Source organism: Myxine glutinosa, chromosome 9 (assembly GCF_964187855.1).
Source record: "Myxine glutinosa chromosome 9, kmMyxGlut1.1, whole genome shotgun sequence".
Classification (NCBI taxonomy): domain Eukaryota; kingdom Metazoa; phylum Chordata; class Myxini; order Myxiniformes; family Myxinidae; genus Myxine; species Myxine glutinosa.
Window position 1 is genome coordinate 126,789,355 of NC_136269.1, and position 12,561 is coordinate 126,801,915.

Sequence of the window (12,561 nt, forward strand, 5' to 3'; positions counted from 1 at the left end):
TGAACATAGAGCAGCAACGAAGGCTGGAAAGGGTGGAAATGCGAATGGTTCCATGGATGTGCGGAGTATCGTTGAGAGAGAGGAAGACAAATGATGAATTGCGAAAGATGATGGGAATAGAGCCTGTGATTGATGCTGTGAAGAGGAACAGGTTGAGATGGTTTGGTCATGTGTTGAGGAAGGATGAAAGTGACTGGTTGAGAAGAGTGATGGAAATGAATGTGGAAATTAATGTAGGAGGAAGTAGAGGACGGGGAAGACGGACAAAGACTTGGCTAAAGATGGTGGAAGAAGAAATGCGGGCAAGGGGGTTAACAAGGAGAGATGCAGAAAATAGGGCAAAATGGAGAAGATTGTCATGGGGACCGCAAGGCTAACCCCCGCTCTAGCAGGGAAAATGGCCTTAAAATGCATGTTGTGTTGTTGTTGATGTTTACAATGGACACATGGGGGGGGATGAAATGTGCATCAAGTATGATGGTGGAGAGGGAGGGGTGAGTGTTGTGTTTGAATATGGTGTTTCTCTGAGAGCAGCATGTTTGTGAGCTGCCCTGGGGGCAGCACATTTTGTATACACACTTCGCCATCTTGATAAAAACTCTCCTGCATGGGGTCTGAATCTGAGTTAAGATGTGGTGATTGTACCGGTGCATATAGCCCCATGATGTGTCCCACCCCCCTCCCGTCCTCCTCAGTCGCAGGATCTTAAACAAAAGACCCTGATGGGGCAGAAGTCATGGCAACTGATATGGGACGGAATTTTCTCACTCAGATTTATTTGTATTGCTTTAACGACTTATGACTAACACAGCATGATGCTGAGAACCACATGGAAATTTGAAAATAATCTGCTTATAACGATTATTTTTGTGCACTAAGAAAAGCAATAATGTCCGAATATATTGCGAGATAGAAATAAAGGACTACTGAGAAAAACGGAGTTCACTTATTAAATTTCCTTTGTTTCAATTCAAAAGTTAAGAAAAAAAGGACATTGTATGTACCTTATATGTTATTAAAGAATAGCTTTGAATAGAACATGAGGATAGGTGTTTTGGTCCCCCTTCAAAAAAATCCACGAAATACAGTGCCTTTAATTATTCTGTAGTGTGCAAACACACCTCTCCTTTGAGAAACCACAGCACCTGGAATGGTCCTTTGTCTTGGCTCATCTGTGAGACGTGGGGGCGATGGTGGGATGCTGCTTGGAGTTGTTGTAAACGAGTTGTTCAGCCAAGGTACACCTGCAGAAAAAGCACCATCTACCCTCAGCATTCCCATCCTGAAACATGTGACGCCGTCCTTGTCACACACTCAACCTGTCCACCAAGTTTAGTCCAAATCCGTCCAAAAATTTTTGAGATATCCTGCCCACAGACAAACACTGGCGAAAGCATAACCTCCGGCTACCTTCGGTGGCAGAGGTAAAAATGATGACATTTCATCCAATCCCACAATCAAAATCTAATATATTAACCTTCACACCTGCTCTCGCTGGAAAATAAATGAAAATAAAAGGACAGAATGACGGATTAATCAAACTACGAGTATGTTCCACAAATGAAATTTCTAGACATACTGAACTGCATAACCCAGAGTGTCCTTTTTAGTGACTGTGGATTGTGATGTGCATACCCCCAAACGGTGGGCCATAGGGAGCTGGGGCACCTGGTGGGACATGAGGCAATGGAAGAAAATCGTTGCTCTGAACCAGCGCCAGTTTCAGGTCCAATTCAGCCAACCTGCAATACGTTTGTCAGCAAATGTGCAAATTGTACTACAATCACAACCAGTTATAAAAAAAAATAATCTGCAAATTAAGTTGGCAGGTTATTAATTTATTTCTATATTCTTAGGCTAATTACCAAAAAGTGCTTTATACATTTCACTTTCTAAAGCAGTTCAAAAGTGCAGAATTTCATCAATTTCATGCAGGAGAAGAAAACAAAAGAGGGAGAGAACACTAAAAACATCAGTTAATGTACAGATTTTACCTTTCCCTTAGGTTGATGACGTCTCTTCTGGCCTTTAACAGATCCCTTTCAGATGTCCGAGCACTTAGCTGGAGACAAGAAAAAACATTAAAGATTTGGGCCTTTTGAGAACAAAAATAAAAATCAGAGAACTACAGTGATATATATATATATATATATATGTATATATATATATATATATATAATATATATATATATATATATATATATATATATATATATATATATATATATATATATATATATATATATATATATATATATATATAATATGTATATACATAACATAATGTGACGTTTTACCTAATATAATGGAGTATGCTCGACAAGGGGGATATCTACATTTTAGGTACAATAAGGATTGGAAGGGATACAAAATAAGTTTTTCCAGAATGATACAAAAAGAAATTGGTAAAAATATATCGTAATTGAGAAAAAAAAGGAAGGGTGTTGGAAAAAAATTAACAGATTGGTAGAGGAGTTCAGGGGAAAAACAGAAATGAGAATGCAGGTTAAGAGCCAATAAATAGCACAGAGAGGGAAAGAGGAAGGCAATGCATTTATAGGATGGGTAATATTATAGGATGAAAGGTGGGGCAAAGGGGGGAAGGAGGGGATCCTGAGGCAATAACTTTACTCTTTTTGCATTCACGGCATCAATATGGTTTTTGCATAAGAATCTGCAAGGGGTTTTCTGAAGTACTCCTGAATTATCACGCCGAAGAATTTCGGAAGAAATATTACGATTATTTTATTATTACCTCCACCACCGAAGGTGGACTGAGGTTAGTTATATTTGTATATGATATTTATAAGACATTTGGTACTATTACATATTTAAATTTTCTGCATATCACATATCTGCATTTATTACTGTTATTATGAAGCAGTTTGTATTACCAGTATTATTTCTACCTGCGACAAGAGCTTCACATTGCTGTTGTTGTTGTTGGGGTTCTTGTGGGTCGATTTTTGAAATGTGCACCCATTGGTCGGACAGCTGTGAGCCCACTCCCACATCTGTCACTTGACTCCACCCACCATAGCACCAAGGCAAAATGACGATAATCAAGTGCTACGTTATGCAAATTACTAAAAAAGACTATTACTAACTATACTGTCATGCACATAACATGTAGTTTAAAAATATTTAAAAATAATTTCTGAATGGTCCTATATTGGAGATGAGCAATCCGTGACCGTGTGATGAATCAGCTCGTTCTGATATACCTGTGGTGATGGTGACATGGGTAAGAGGTGTCGAGTTAATTTTTTAATAGCGCATTAAATGTGTGCTTCCCAATCGGCCAATTGCCGGATTTTGTTGCAGGTTGTGATCACAGTGCGGTCATTCTTGTTATTACTATTCTTTTTACAAGGCAAGTTGTACTTTCAATATCTTTGTTTTATTACAAGTCAGTTCATAATACTGTTATTATCATTATTTTATTACTGACATTATGAGGCAGTTTAAAATATTCTTATATTGATTTAATCACTGACTATTATTATTTTATTACTGACATTATGAAACTATTCTTATATTGATTTAATCACTGACTATTATTGTTACACAGTTTATACTGTCGCGATCCTGGGTGAATACCCCTGGGGACGGATCGAGCTTTACACTCCAAGGCATTCAATCCAATGGCGGTGTGAATACACGCGGGGGATGAGGGCAGCGAAGCTCTTACCTGTACGGATCCCACCGGACATCCTCGACCCTGGTTAACAATTCAAACCGACACGGAATTATAATGCAAAAATATCGGCTTTATTGAAAGAAATGCCGGTAACAAAATAATGCACAGTAAACTAAAATCCCTAATTGAGGGACTCTCCATACGGACTCATATACAACACAAGGGGGGAAATAACTGGAAAATAATGCGTGTTTGTTTTTGTACTCAGCTTTGAGCGGCTCTTGAACACCGTCAGGAATCGTCACAGCCCCTGCGTCCTTGTGTGGGAAAACACGCCTTGGCACGCAGTTCATGCGCGGGAACCAGGCCTTAGCGCGCCGTTCGTTCAATCCAGCCGTGCTCGTCCACGTCACCCGCTTCTCACAGCACCGACGTCTCTCAGAGCACCCAGACGACACACGGCCAGCACCAACGATCCAAGGAAAGGACAATGCGGTCACTCGAACCGATGAAAGCCAGGGACCACAAAGACAAAATGCGCGACTGCGTCCGCATTCCACGAACACCAGGAAGCGAGAGTGATATACAACTGCTCATAATGGAGGCCAGTGTTCGGTGGCATCATTGGCGGTGCTCAATGTCCTGCTTCCGCGTACTTTTATTTAATGTTTATTTTAGGTGTAGCGTGCATGGCTGGTGTGGTGTGTGTCATAAGGAACAGAGGAGAAATCACAGAGGCAATTCACATACAGGGGATTTACCATTAATCCATAACTAATTAACATAATCCCGTCCCTCGTCATGGGCACAATGATACACTCTTATGCGACATCCGGTCTAACAGATCCCGACTTATGGTACATGGGGGGTTCTTCTTTATCACGACATACGGAGCATGGTAATCTATACACTTCCACCTGAACCAAGGTATTTCATTGCCTACCCCCCACAAACGTAACAATACTATTACTATTTTAATAATGGCTTATTATTAAGCAGTCCATATTATTAATAAATCGATTACCGACTTATTATTACGTAATTTATACGAACATTTTTACTTTCATACTAACTATTATTACAGATATTACGATATTTACTGTTATGAAATGTATATTATTTCAGATTATTACTATTTTATTATTGAATTTTATTATTAGGTAGTTTATACAAAGGTTCTGTATCCATACCCAGTTTTCATGTACTTTCTTTTCGTTGTCTGAAAGCTGAAAGGCAGAGCAACAAACAATCACTATGATAACATGCCTAATTTACGGTGACAATTGTGGAAAATTGTGGAACATGAAGTGAAACATTTTACTTTATTTTCCAAAACAACATAGTCTTTGTCCCATTGTATAAATAATGGTACATTTTGTGTACAAAAGCAAACAGCACAGTGATAATGATTAAATAAAGTCTTGCTGATGAAGGATAATTATAATGTTTACCTGCTCTTTGTACGACTCCTCCAATTTCTTAATTTCTTCTCGATACGTTTTGGCTTTTTCCCTGAAATATTAAATGATGACACGAGTTCAAACAAGCAGAACAGGTGTATTCCAGACATCATGGGATTCCCCTTTTCTGTTGTGAGATTTGCTCGCGTGAGCTTCTGAATTGCATAAATGTGAATGCCACCAATAGTTCGACAAATCGTTAGAAAAACAATCTCAAAAGCTATTTCAGGGCATCATGTCTCAGAGAAAGGAGTGAACTGAGTTCCAATACAACACAACAGGTACTTTAAAGCCATTTTCCCTGCTAGAGCGGGGGTTAGCCTTGCGGTCCCCATGACAATCTTCTCCATTTTGCCCTATTTTCTGCATCTCCCCTTGTTAAGCCACATCCACCCCCCTTGCCCGCATTTCCTCTTCCACCATCTTAAGCCAAGTCTTTCTCGGTCTTCCCCGTCCTCTACTTCCTTCTATATTCATTTCCATCAATCTTCTCAACCAGTCACTTTCATCCTTCTTCAACACATGACCAAACCATCTCAACCTGTTTCTCTTCACAGCATCCACCACAGGCTCTATTCCCATCATCTTTCGCAATTCATCATGTCTTCCTCTCTCTCAACGATACTCCACACATCCACCGAACCATTCACATTTCCACCCTTTTCAGCCTTCGTTGCTGCTCTACGTTCATTACCCATGTCTCGCTCCCATAAATCATAACACTTCTCACACATGCAGCATACACCTTTCCCTTCAGCTTCAACGACACTCCCCTCCTCGTCAGCACGCCACTCAGTTACCAAAACTTCTTCCATACACATCTCACTCTAGCTACCGTTGCCGAGTCTGATCCACCTTCTCCAATCAGCATGACTCCTAGGTAGCAAAATGTTTTCACACCTTCCAGCTTCACACCGTCTCCAAGATCCAACTCAACATTTCCTCCATCTGCAGCTCCCTCTGTGCACACCTTACACTTGAATGTAGCTGCCACACTGGTTAATGACCCTCTCAAACCACTACATTTTTGATGAACCCACTCAGTGCACATTGTACATTGAATGGAGTTCACTCTGACACCCTTCCTGCACACAGCACACGGCCACTTCCCAGTTCTTTCCACCTCACCACATGCTTAACCACTTGCGATCACCTTCGTCTTTCCGATATTCACCTTCAGACCTTTTGTCTCAATACATTCCTTCCACTTGTTCATCTTCTCCTTCAGTCCATCCATACTTCCTGCAATCAACCCCAGATCATCTGCATTCAACAACTCCGACGGTAAACCCTCCTTTATATTCCGAGCCAGCACCTCCATCACTGCTACAAATAGTAGTGGACCTAGTACCGACCCCTGATGCACTCCCACCTTCACCTCAAACTCACCACTGTTCCCATCCTTCGTCCTTACAGCTGTGCGTGCTTGTTCATACATTGCCATCACTACTCTGATCAACCATTCCTCCACTCCTAACTTCCTCAATGCCCATGTCACTACTTCGCGTGGAACCCTATCAAATGCTTTCTCCAGATCAACAAACCCAAGAAACAACTTCTTCCTCTTCTCCATGTACTTCTCCTGCAACTGCCTTACAATAAAAAGCACGTCTGTCGTTCCTCTTCTTGGCATAAATCCAAACTGCATTTCGTCGATCTACACTTTCTTCCTTATCCTCCTCTCCAACACCCTTTCCAATACCTTCATTCCATGCTCCAACAACTTTATCGCTCGATACGAGCCACATTCCAGAGGGTCACCTTTCCCCTTGTATAGAGGGATGAGGGTACTCAGTTCCCAATCCACTGCAATACGGCCTTCTTTCACCACCAGATTACAGATCTCTGTCATTCTCTTCACACCCCAACTTCCTGCTGCCTTCAACATATCTCCTACAACTCCCGTCGTCCCTCCCGCTTTTCTACTCTTCATTGCTTTTATCGCTTCCTCAACTTCCTTCTCAGTTATCTTCTCTGCAGGTCCTAAAACTGGGTTACTCTCTAGGTTGTGATCCCATTCATTCTCTGCATTCAACAGCATTTCCATATATCTCTTCCAACTGGGTCCACAACGATTTGTGCCACTTCGTACTTCAAGCAACTCACCCCCATCACATCACACCCCTCTTTCGCTATCTGCTTTGCAATCCTGAATACCGCTCACTGACCCTCTTCCGAATCCAAGCGTTCTCCAAACATTTTCCGACATGCCTCCTGCGCCTTTGCTACCTCCTTCTTTTAGTAAGGGAAACATATGAAAATCTGTTAACTAAATTGTTACCAAAAAATTTCTTCACCAATATGTTTGTAAAGGTGTGTAATAACATGTGTTAAAATGTTGAAGGTCAACTCCCGTGGGAAACCCAGAAAAAAAGCTGTTGAATTCGGGTACCGAAAAATTATTTTCGAGAATTTTTATTTTTTTTAATCGGCCCTTAAGTAACTTATGAGGGGTCAAATAAGGGTTTTTCATGATTCTGAGTTGATTGTTAACATTTATATTTCACCACAGACACTCCTTTGTGGAAAAATAATTTCTAAATATATCTCATTTTCTACTTTGCAGGACATGGAGTCTAGCAATATGGATGAAGACGTTACTCCACCTGTGCTCAATTGCTTCATCTGTGCACGCTCGGATACACCAGCTGAAAGGCTCATACAGGCAACTCCAAAGGGATACTCAACTTTATTGAAACAAGCAGAAACTGTCGAAAATGTTACTGTTGTGGAACGTATGAAGGAGGCTCAAAAGGAAGGAAAACTGAGGTACCACCAGAAGTGTAAAAATGATCTGTACAACAACTTTGTTGCAACCACCAAGAAGTCAGCTCAAGCATCAAAGGCAGAGAAAGAGTCATCAAAGTTGAAGAGAAGACGCACTACTTGTGAGTTCAGTTCATCAACTGGCTGCAGTTCTAGAAGATCACAGTCAGTTGACCTCCTGTATAAGGATGTATGCATTCTTTGCAACCAACCAGCCCAGCTCTACAAAAATAATCCAGCACAAGCTAGAAAGAAATACAGAGTGCCAGATAATTTGACTGCAGATACACTGAAGGCAAGCTTGCTGAAGACAGCACGGAGTCGCGGGGATGACTGGGGCACTGAAGTCACTGGACGCCTGGAAGGGATCAACGACTTGGTAGCAGAAGAAACACTGTACCATTTGCGATGCAAACTTATGTTTGCGAGAGGTGACAGTTTGTCCAAGACTGATGAGGAAGGAAAAAGGAAGAGAGGACAGAGGAGTATTGATGAGGAGCGAGAGGCAGTTTTTATTGAATTCTGCGAATGGTTAGACTCAGAATTAGAGCATGGGGTAATGAACATGGACCAAGTCCATGAAAAGCTGCAGGAGTTTGATCAGTCACCAGAGAAGAGCCTTTCTTATTCAAAGCATTGGCTAAAGATAAAACTTCTAGAGAAATACGAAGACACCTTGTATTTCACAACACAGGAAAGAAGGGCAGATGTACTCTGTCTCAAAGATGGCACCGACAATATTCTGTGAGAGCATCATGCTAATCTTGACCATGGAGATGAGAAGACTCAGATCATAAAGACGGCACTCAAGTTCATATCCAATGATATTGCCTTGATTGATTTAGGTCCAAAGTCATACCCCACCACACACAGTATGACTGACATCGATAGTCAGCTGACACTTGTTCCTGCAAGCCTTCAGATGTTCTTGAGACCGATTGTCAAGACAGACGAAAGAGTTGCCGTTTGGGGGCAGAATTTTATTAAGGCCTGTCGACCTCGGTCTGGAGTATTGCCACACCAAATGGGGCTTGCCATACAACTTGATCATAGATTTGGGTCAAAATGGATGCTCAACAAGTTCCACCGGCTGGGATACACTGAGTCTTACACGGAGACACAAAACTACAAATACTGCTTCCTTAATAGTAGGAGTGGAGATGATGTTCCAGATACTTCTGGCACTCTTGACACCATTGTGGAGGAAACCGATGAACAGATCAATGATGAGGTTGCGGTTGATGCTGCGCTTGAGGATCAATCAGTGATGACAGCCAAAGTGCCAGCCAGTGAAAGTGAATTGTCAAGTAATGATCAAGTGGTCTTTATGGAGGTTGGGGAAACAAACAATGCAGTCACTCAGTTTGTTGGAGACAATATAGATTTAAACATTGTCTCTATTCACGGAAACACTCCCTTTCACTCAATGGGTTGGATCGAAGTCAGCTGCAAGAAGAATGGGGTCACGTGCATCTCGGCCTGTGGAGTCTGTAATAGCATTACATGCAGAAACTGCAGTCATGATGTTGTTGAGTCTGAAGAAGACATAGACAATGACTGTTGAAACTTCTGACATTGTGAATGAGAAATAACTCTTGAGTTAGTTTTTTTTTTTTTTGTTTGTTTTTTTTGTATACTGAATCGAGGCTAGTGAAAGAGCTAAAACTCGTGAAAGAGTATTATATATGTATGTGAAATAAAAGCTACTTTGTGTGTAAATGTAAAAGTGAAAATATAAATGTTAACAATCAACTCAGAATCATGAAAAACCCTTATTTGACCCCTCATAAGTTACTTAAGGGCCGATAAAAAAAAAAAAAATTCTCGAAAATAATTTTTCGGTACCCGAAATCAACAGCTTTTTTTCTGGGTTTCCCACGGGAGTTGAACTTCAACATTTTAACACATGTTATTACACACCTTTACAAACATATTGGTGAAGAAATTTTTTGGTAACAATTTAGTTAACAGATTTGTGAAATATCTCATAAAATGCCCTTACTATTTGCAGCCTTCTGGGCTGCCTTATAACTTTCATGCTCTGCCTTTCTGCCCCCGTACCCCCCGCCTTCTGCCACTCCTTGAACTTCTTCCTCTTCTCGTCAATCCTCTTTCCAACTTCATCATCCCACCATCATGTTTCCAAGTGCCTCGGTGGTCCTTTTGTCCATCCACATACCTCACCAACGGCTCCCAACAGACTATCTTTCATTGACATCCAACCACTTTCAAGCTCAACCACATCATCCTCTACCATACTCAGCCTCTCTTTTAATGCCTCCCTCACTGTCACCTCTTTCAACCTCCACACCTTCATTCTCGGTTGGTACTTCACCCGCCGAGCTCTCCTCGCACCTTTCACCCTTCTGTCACAGACACCCAAGTGGTGCTGTGAAACAGCCTCCTCCCCCGGGATCACCTTTGTGTCCCGGAGGTGCCCCCTATCTCGCCTACGCACCAGCAGGTAGTCAACGGTTGTCGACGACCCACCTGACGTGTAAGTAACAAGCTTATTATTCTCTTTCTGGAACTGAGTATTACAAATCAACAAATCAGCTCCATCAGCAAACTCCAAAATCCTTTCACCTTCTCCATTTCTCACACCATATCCGTAACCCCCATGAACTCCCTCAAATGAACTCCATCACATGAACTCCCTCAATTCCAATAAATAATATATATAAATAACCACCATTAGAGGCCATTTTTCCCCGCAAAGCGGGGGTTGGCCTTTTTCGGGAACCGTGGTTGTTGTTGTTTTTCGGTCCCCTATTTGAAGCAATGTTTTACGGCCGGATGCCCTTCCTGACGCCAACCCTTTTTGCCGCCTTTAACGACAAACAGGGAATTACCAGTGAACTGGTACTCAATTAGCCGACCTCGGAAGGATGACACGCTGAGTCAACCCCTCTGGCGTTAATTCAGCGATCGACCGGGATTCGAACCCAGGATCCTTGGATCCTAAGCCGGCACCCTAGCCGCTAGCCCAACACCAGGGATTGGTTCCAATGAGGAATTGAGGAATTGAGGAATTCCAATGAGGAATGATAATCGAATGTCAAAGTCCTGTTGGGAGGAGTAGGATAGCACAGCCTCAGGAAGGCAGTTCAACATTTGGGAGAAACGAGTTATAAAAAATTTGAGGTGTGCAATCACCCTGAACTTTGGAAGTTTAACCAGGAGGGAATTACTCGAAGAATGCGTACATCTTAGAGTTGTTGGGAAGGATCAGATGGCTGGGAGAGTATAGTAAGGGCATTTTATGAGATATTTCACAAATCTGTTAAGTAAATTGTTACCAAAAAATTTCTTCACCAATATGTTTGTAAAGGTGTGTAATAACATGTGTTAAAATGTTGAAGTTCAACTCCCGTGGGTAACACAGAAAAAAAGCTGTTGAATTCAGGTACTGAAAAATTATTTTCGACAATTTTTATTTTTTTAAATCGGCCCTTAAGTAACTTATGAGGGGTCAAATAAGGGTTTTTCATGATTCTGAGTTGATTGTTAACATTTATATTTTCACTTTTACATTTACACACAAAGTAGCTTTTATTTCACATACATCTATATATATAAAGTAGAGTTGGCCTCTGTGTCTGTATCCTGATCTATCTACGATCTCTAAGATCTCGAGAACCCGTGGACGGATTTGCGAGCGGAAAGTACTGTTCGACTCGGGATGGTCCCAGGAATGTCACGGAGACATAAAAATTTAAAAAATTTCGGGTTTTAAAATTAGCGTATTACGCATAATTAGCACTAGCAGAAGAGAGAGGGATTCGAAGGGAGGGAGCGCAGCGCTTCTAGCGCTTCTGACTACAGCACACCTTAAAATTAAAAAAACTTCGGGTTTTAAAATTAGTGTGTTACGCGTAATTAGCACTAGCAGAAGAGAGAGGGATTCGAAGGGAGGGAGCGCAGCGCTTCTAGCGCTTCTGACTACAGCACACCTTAAAATTAAAAAAACTTCGGGTTTTAAAATTAGTGTGTTACGCGTAATTAGCGCTAGCAGAAGAGGGAGGGAATCTAAGGGAGGGAGCGCAGTGCTCCCTCCAGCGCTTCTGTTAGCGTAATTAGCGTATTTCGGAACGTTAATTTTTCAACTTCATTATTCGGAATCAGTACGTCCCAGAGAACCTTCGTAACGTTACTTTTTCAACTTCATCCGATTGACATGGGACCAACGGCATGTGACAAAGAGTGAAACATACAGGCTACATTTATTTGACGACAATGAGTTCCGACTTCCGACCTCGGTGGGATGACAGGCTGAGTCAACCCCCCTGGTGTGAAGGGGGAGGAGGAGGGGAGGGGGAAGAGAAGGGGAGGGGAACGAGGGGGAAGGGGATGGGAGGGGGGAGGGGGAGGGGGAAGGGGGAGGGGGAGGGGGAAGGGGGAGGGGAGGGGGGGAGGGGAAAGGGGGGGGAGGGGGAGGGGGAGGGGCCCTTCTTCCCCTGGGCACCCCCGCACCCTTCCCTCCCCCCCTTCCCCCTCCCCCCTCCCCCCCCTTCCCCCTCCCCCCCATTCCCCTCCCCTCCTCTTCCCCCTCCCCTCCTCCTCCCCCGCTTCCCCCTCCCCCCTCCCCCCCGTTCCCCTCCCCTCCTCTTCCCCCTCCCCTCCTCCTCCCACTCCCGTGCAAAGCCGGGTACCTCTGCTAGTATATAATACTCAAGAGTTATTTCTCATTCACAA

At 42.5% G+C, this 12,561-nt stretch overlaps 1 protein-coding gene across 1 annotated transcript in view; it reads right to left on the bottom strand.

The window, feature by feature from the left end:
- LOC137434953 (uncharacterized) overlaps positions 1 to 12,561 on the bottom strand; it is a 211,318-nt gene that overhangs the window by 71,077 nt on the left and 127,680 nt on the right. The gene's annotated exons all lie outside the window — the stretch shown is intronic.